The following is an 8,564-nucleotide window of genomic DNA, read 5'->3' as shown; positions in this document are numbered from 1 at the left end:
CGAGCTCGATGAAAACTGTCCAAATCGAGCAGATTCGAGCTGCCGATGACCCCCCCAGCTTCCCAGAATTTTTCTACGTGTTTTTGAGTTTCGAGCAGTTTTTCGAGCAAAAACCGTCAATTTGAAAATTTGTCAGCGGGGGACTGCTCACCTTCGAAAATTCGTCAGCGGGGTCATATGTGTCACTCGGATGTCACCAAAAAATGTCAAAAAATTTTTTCGCGTTTTTCACTGTTTTTTCGCTTGGATCTTATTAAACGAGTTAAAACAATCACAACGGTGAAAACCGCACACGAATCCGATAAAAACTCGCAAAGTTATTAACGATTTTCTAATAAACACCGTTGCTCGAAACCACGTGCTCCGGCGGTAGCACCCCTTGCACTTTTTTGCCACGTTGTTTTTCGGCGATTTTCGTCCGATTTCCGTCCGGTTTTTTGCATTAACACGATCACGGGCACAAAAACTACCGTTTCCGTCCACTTCCGGCCCGATTGGACCGGATTTTTACGCAAACTCACGATACACACACACTGTTGTTGTTGTTGTTGTTGTAATTCTTTGCGCGAATTTGCCACTCCGTATTTCGGGCCGAATTTCACCGGCAAACACTGTCTATCACTTTTAATCGCTTAAATGGCGTCCAATCTCGCTTTTTCACTGAAAACCGCACCGAAAAAGGTCTATTTTGCCCGTTTTTATAGCGGAAATAGTTCCCCATACAAAATGTATGGGGAATGTTTTTTACTTATTTTCCGTATTATCGCACCGATTTTCACGCGGTTTTCACTCGATTCCCTTAAAACGTACACTTAACAACGGATTATAACTAAAATCCAGTCTCTCCAAACGATTTTTGCACCAATATTTTCCTTCTCACTGCGGAGCAAAACACGCCATGTCCAAACAGCTCGACTGCTCGAATGTCACACAGGGATAACTGGCTTGTGGCCGCCAAGCGTTCATAGCGACGTGGCTTATTGATCCTTCGATGTCGGCTCTTCCTATCATTGTGAAGCAAAATTCACCAAGCGTAGGATTGTTCACCCTTTCAAGGGAACGTGAGCTGGGTTTAGACCGTCGTGAGACAGGTTAGTTTTACCCTACTGGTGTGTGCTGTATGCTGCTATCTTAACGGAATTCCTGTGCAGTACGAGAGGAACCACAGGTACGGACCACTGGCTCAATACTAGTTCGACCGGACTTTGGTATGACGCTACGTCCGCTGGATTATGCCTGAACGCCTCTAAGGTCGTATCCAATCCGAGCTGATAGCGCATCATAAACCCATTAGGTGATCGGAAGCTAGCGGGCTTAACAACCCTCTGAGATCCGTCGGTGCTGCCCCGTGCACACTGCCGTCTCATCCCCGCTATAGCACTAGACTGAGCCGCAACGGGCGGGTGTACGCTGCACGTGGAAGTACCTTATCACAGGGAACCCTGGTGGCTGTGCTCCCGTCGACCGTGGATACAACTAGTTTCGACACCTTCGACCGCCCGCAAACGACGGGACTACAGGCTGGGAGCTGCGAGTTGTAGAGATGCGTTCGCATCGATCCTCTCAGGCGACCCATGCTTGGTGGTGAAGTGGTTAGTTCGTGGAGTATAGGCTTGCTGCACTCGACAAGAGTGCTGCTTGCAAGGCTGTGGTGGTACGTATGGTAGTTGATGAGCATAGGCTTGCTGCACTCGACAAGAGTGCTGCTTGCAAGCCTATGGTGGTACGTGTACGGTAGTTGATGTGAGCATAGGCTTGCTGCACTCGACAAGAGTGCTGCTTGCAAGCCTATGGGTGGTGTGGTGTGTGGTGCATGATTAGCCTTTCAAGGAAGATGTGTCCTTGGGGCTAATCGGTTATTTTTATAAGTCCGGGAAACCTTTCTCGTCGGGATTCTTATCCTAAGCAACCACGAAAGCTTCCAAGAGTTGAAACATTGCCTATCAAGTAGGCCGTACCAGCCCATAGCAAACCAACCAAGATAATCTAACAGGCCAAGATTGGTTGGAGACTTCAAAATTTGGCTAAGTCCATGGCCACCATAAGCCATTTCTATCAAGAAGGCCACGAACAGTGCTTAGCAACCACGAAAGCTTCCAAGAGTTGAAACATTGCCTATCAAGTAGGCCGTACCAGCCCATAGCAAACCAACCAAGATAATCTAACAGGCCAAGATTGGTTGGAGACTTCAAAATTTTGCTAAGTCCATGGCCACCATAAGCCATTTCTATCAAGAAGGCCATGGACAGTGCTTAGCAACCACGAAAGCTTCCAAGAGTTGAAACATTGCCTATCAAGTAGGCCGTACCAGCCCATAGCAACCCAACCAAGATACTCTAACAGGCCAAGATTGGTTGGAGACTTCAAAATTTTGCTAAGTCCATGGCCACCATAAGCCATTTCTATCAAGAAGGCCACGAACTGTGCTTAGCAACCACGAAAGCTTCCAAGAGTTGAAACATTGCCTATCAAGTAGGCCGTACCAGCCCATAGCAAACCAACCAAGATAATCTAACAGGCCAAGATTGGTTGGAGACTTCAAAATTTTGCTAAGTCCATGGCCACCATAAGCCATTTCTATCAAGAAGGCCATGGACAGTGCTTAGCAACCACGAAAGCTTCCAAGAGTTGAAACATTGCCTATCAAGTAGGCCGTACCAGCCCATAGCAACCCAACCAAGATACTCTAACAGGCCAAGATTGGTTGGAGATTTCAAAATTTGGCTAAGTCCAGATTTTTTTACCCTTCGGGAAAACAACCCTAGTTCACCAAGTTGAACGCGAAAAAATGTCCATAGGATACGCACAAAACGTTTATTGAGTTGGTCACCATATGTGGAAATTATGGTGAAAATAAGCCAAGTTCCGGAGTTTTTAACTAACACGAAACCACGAAAAACTTTCATTAGGAAAACTTGGTTGGAGCACCCTACTGCAGAACACACCGACATGGACGAAAGGGTCGACTGGCCAAGAGAAAAAATTTTTGCGGGACCACTCAAAACATCATAGTTAGACCTAGCAAATGATGAAAAGTGAAACCCGCGATCGATTGGAGAAACCTTATTTTACACTGAAAAATTCCACATAAGGAAAATTTGTATGGAGCACCCTACTGCAGAGCACACCGACAGGGCCGGGAAGGAAGGCCCGGTCCAAGAAAAAATTTTTGCGGGACCACTCAAAACATCATAGTTAGACCTAGCAAATGATGAAAAGTGAAACCCGCGATCGATTGGAGAAACCTTATTTTACACTGAAAAATTCCACATAAGCAAAATTTGTATGGAGCACCCTACTGCAGAACACACCGACAGGGCCGGGAAGGAAGGCCCGGTCCAAGAAAAAATTTTTGCGGGACCACTCAAAACATCATAGTTAGACCTAGCAAATGATGAAAAGTGAAACCCGCGATCGATTGGAGAAACCTTATTTTACACTGAAAAATTCCACATAAGGAAAATATGTATGGAGCACCCTACTGCAGAGCACACCGACAGGGCCGGGAAGGAAGGCCCGGTCCAAGAAAAAATTTTTGCGGGACCACTCAAAACATCATAGTTAGACCTAGCAAATGATGAAAAGTGAAACCCGCGATCGATTGGAGAAACCTTATTTTACACTGAAAAATTCCACATAAGGAAAATTTGTATGGAGCACCCTACTGCAGAGCACACCGACAGGGCCGGGAAGGAAGGCCCGGTCCAAGAAAAAATTTTTGCGGGACCACTCAAAACATCATAGTTAGACCTAGCAAATGATGAAAAGTGAAACCCGCGATCGATTGGAGAAACCTTATTTTACACTGAAAAATTCCACATAAGCAAAATTTGTATGGAGCACCCTACTGCAGAGCACACCGACAGGGCCGGGAAGGAAGGCCCGGTCCAAGAAAAAATTTTTGCGGGACCACTCAAAACATCATAGTTAGACCTAGCAAATGATGAAAAGTGAAACCCGCGATCGATTGGAGAAACCTTATTTTACACTGAAAAATTCCACATAAGCAAAATTTGTATGGAGCACCCTACTGCAGAACACACCGACAGGGCCGGGAAGGAAGGCCCGGTCCAAGAAAAAATTTTTGCGGGACCACTCAAAACATCATAGTTAGACCTAGCAAATGATGAAAAGTGAAACCCGCGATCGATTGGAGAAACCTTATTTTACACTGAAAAATTCCACATAAGCAAAATTTGTATGGAGCACCCTACTGCAGAACACACCGACAGGGCCGGGAAGGAAGGCCCGGTCCAAGAAAAAATTTTTGCGGGACCACTCAAAACATCATAGTTAGACCTAGCAAATGATGAAAAGTGAAACCCGCGATCGATTGGAGAAACCTTATTTTACACTGAAAAATTCCACATAAGGAAAATTTGTATGGAGCACCCTACTGCAGAGCACACCGACAGGGCCGGGAAGGAAGGCCCGGTCCAAGAAAAAATTTTTGCGGGACCACTCAAAACATCATAGTTAGACCTAGCAAATGATGAAAAGTGAAACCCGCGATCGATTGGAGAAACCTTATTTTACACTGAAAAATTCCACATAAGCAAAATTTGTATGGAGCACCCTACTGCAGAACACACCGACAGGGCCGGGAAGGAAGGCCCGGTCCAAGAAAAAATTTTTGCGGGACCACTCAAAACATCATAGTTAGACCTAGCAAATGATGAAAAGTGAAACCCGCGATCGATTGGAGAAACCTTATTTTACACTGAAAAATTCCACATAAGGAAAATATGTATGGAGCACCCTACTGCAGAGCACACCGACAGGGCCGGGAAGGAAGGCCCGGTCCAAGAAAAAATTTTTGCGGGACCACTCAAAACATCATAGTTAGACCTAGCAAATGATGAAAAGTGAAACCCGCGATCGATTGGAGAAACCTTATTTTACACTGAAAAATTCCACATAAGCAAAATTTGTATGGAGCACCCTACTGCAGAACACACCGACAGGGCCGGGAAGGAAGGCCCGGTCCAAGAAAAAATTTTTGCGGGACCACTCAAAACATCATAGTTAGACCTAGCAAATGATGAAAAGTGAAACCCGCGATCGATTGGAGAAACCTTATTTTACACTGAAAAATTCCACATAAGCAAAATTTGTATGGAGCACCCTACTGCAGAACACACCGACAGGGCCGGGAAGGAAGGCCCGGTCCAAGAAAAAATTTTTGCGGGACCACTCAAAACATCATAGTTAGACCTAGCAAATGATGAAAAGTGAAACCCGCGATCGATTGGAGAAACCTTATTTTACACTGAAAAATTCCACATAAGCAAAATTTGTATGGAGCACCCTACTGCAGAACACACCGACAGGGCCGGGAAGGAAGGCCCGGTCCAAGAAAAAATTTTTGCGGGACCACTCAAAACATCATAGTTAGACCTAGCAAATGATGAAAAGTGAAACCCGCGATCGATTGGAGAAACCTTATTTTACACTGAAAAATTCCACATAAGGAAAATTTGTATGGAGCACCCTACTGCAGAGCACACCGACAGGGCCGGGAAGGAAGGCCCGGTCCAAGAAAAAATTTTTGCGGGACCACTCAAAACATCATAGTTAGACCTAGCAAATGATGAAAAGTGAAACCCGCGATCGATTGGAGAAACCTTATTTTACACTGAAAAATTCCACATAAGCAAAATTTGTATGGAGCACCCTACTGCAGAGCACACCGACAGGGCCGGGAAGGAAGGCCCGGTCCAAGAAAAAATTTTTGCGGGACCACTCAAAACATCATAGTTAGACCTAGCAAATGATGAAAAGTGAAACCCGCGATCGATTGGAGAAACCTTATTTTACACTGAAAAATTCCACATAAGGAAAATTTGTATGGAGCACCCTACTGCAGAGCACACCGACAGGGCCGGGAAGGAAGGCCCGGTCCAAGAAAAAATTTTTGCGGGACCACTCAAAACATCATAGTTAGACCTAGCAAATGATGAAAAGTGAAACCCGCGATCGATTGGAGAAACCTTATTTTACACTGAAAAATTCCACATAAGCAAAATTTGTATGGAGCACCCTACTGCAGAGCACACCGACAGGGCCGGGAAGGAAGGCCCGGTCCAAGAAAAAATTTTTGCGGGACCACTCAAAACATCATAGTTAGACCTAGCAAATGATGAAAAGTGAAACCCGCGATCGATTGGAGAAACCTTATTTTACACTGAAAAATTCCACATAAGGAAAATTTGTATGGAGCACCCTACTGCAGAGCACACCGACAGGGCCGGGAAGGAAGGCCCGGTCCAAGAAAAAAATTTTGCGGGACCACTCAAAACATCATAGTTAGACCTAGCAAATGATGAAAAGTGAAACCCGCGATCGATTGGAGAAACCTTATTTTACACTGAAAAATTCCACATAAGGAAAATTTGTATGGAGCACCCTACTGCAGAGCACACCGACAGGGCCGGGAAGGAAGGCCCGGTCCAAGAAAAAATTTTTGCGGGACCACTCAAAACATCATAGTTAGACCTAGCAAATGATGAAAAGTGAAACCCGCGATCGATTGGAGAAACCTTATTTTACACTGAAAAATTCCACATAAGGAAAATTTGTATGGAGCACCCTACTGCAGAGCACACCGACAGGGCCGGGAAGGAAGGCCCGGTCCAAGAAAAAATTTTTGCGGGACCACTCAAAACATCATAGTTAGACCTAGCAAATGATGAAAAGTGAAACCCGCGATCGATTGGAGAAACCTTATTTTACACTGAAAAATTCCACATAAGGAAAATTTGTATGGAGCACCCTACTGCAGAGCACACCGACAGGGCCGGGAAGGAAGGCCCGGTCCAAGAAAAAAATTTTGCGGGACCACTCAAAACATCATAGTTAGACCTAGCAAATGATGAAAAGTGAAACCCGCGATCGATTGGAGAAACCTTATTTTACACTGAAAAATTCCACATAAGGAAAATATGTATGGAGCACCCTACTGCAGAGCACACCGACAGGGCCGGGAAGGAAGGCCCGGTCCAAGAAAAAATTTTTGCGGGACCACTCAAAACATCATAGTTAGACCTAGCAAATGATGAAAAGTGAAACCCGCGATCGATTGGAGAAACCTTATTTTACACTGAAAAATTTCACATAAGCAAAATTTGTATGGAGCACCCTACTGTGGTCACCATCGGTCGAGTTGGTCGAGACGGGCAAAAAATTTTTTTTTCCATATCGTCTCAAAACATGATTTATGGACCTTGTAAATGTTGAAAAGTGAAACGAAATCACTTTTGGAGCGATGAAAATTTTGTATGGGAGGTCCCTACCCGGAACAAATTTTACTAGTAAAGTCATCATTCCGCGACGAGAAATTTGAAAATGGTCAAATATGGTTAAGATGTCATGTTCATTCCCTACTATGGGGGACCAGGTCGAGAAAAAAATTTTTTCGTGACGACCTGGTCAAATGTGGTTCTGCGGCCGAGGTTAAACTAATATTGCATATTTTGGGCCAAAAACCCCCCTCTGCCAGATATTGTACCCGTTCAAGAGCAATAGCAGACCACATAAGTTGAGCTTTGAGGTATCTGAAAGTTGAATATAGAGCGAGGTTCTAAGCGAAGGGATAGCTTAACGTTGAGCATTGAACGCAAAAAAGCTTAGAGATAAGCTTAAGATACAAGGGTTGTGGTGCATGAGGCCGCTTAACGTTGAGCTTTGAACGCACATGGCTAGAACTAAGCTAAGAGATACCTATAGTGGTGCATGGAACTGCTCACAAGTTGAGCTTCGAGAAGTCCAAAGGCAAAATGTAGAGCGAGGTTCTAAGCGAAGGGATAGCTTAACGTTGAGCATTGAACGCAAAAAAGCTTAGAGATAAGCTTATTATATAACGATTGTGGTGCAGGACACAGCTTAACGTTGAGCTTTGAACGCACATGGCTAGAACTAAGCTAAGAGATACGGGTAGTGGTGCATGGAACTGCTCACAAGTTGAGCTTCGAGAAGTCCAAAGGCAAAATATAGAGAGAGGTCCTAGCAGCCTAAAAAACTTCTAGGGCCGACAGCTCACAAGTTGAGTTTCGAACGCAATTAGGTTACCTTGGTAGCCTGAATTTGAAAGCATTAAGGCAATGATATGGTAGAATGCCCGATCTTAAACCTATTGACAGAGAATGTGTACGAGTAAGCATAGATGTGGAGGAGCACATACCCTAAACAGTCCCGAAAGATGGTTAGCTAAGTGATGCATCACAAATGGACTTGGCGCACCAAGTTCACACTGAAACACACACGATCGCGTATATTAAAACCTGTTGTGTGGTGCATCACTAATAAAGTTTGGTGCGTCAAACGAACATGAGAGTTGAGCATATTGGGTATGTGTGATAACACACTTTGCACGACAATCGAGAAACCGCATAAGCTCAGTATAACACAGCAGGGGAAGATTGATGAAAACCAGAGCTAATACATGCAACAGGCCGGGAATGCTGCTTCTGAAGGTGGTAGGACCGGTGCACTTATTAGTTAAACCAATCGGCCGATTGAGTTGAAGTCTGGTACCGATCTTTCACTTGACTGTGCCCCATCAACTA

The sequence above is a fragment of the Anopheles marshallii genome (assembly GCF_943734725.1).
Source record: "Anopheles marshallii chromosome X unlocalized genomic scaffold, idAnoMarsDA_429_01 X_unloc_160, whole genome shotgun sequence".
NCBI classification, from domain to species: domain Eukaryota; kingdom Metazoa; phylum Arthropoda; class Insecta; order Diptera; family Culicidae; genus Anopheles; species Anopheles marshallii.
Note: the sequence above shows the minus strand (reverse complement) of the source record.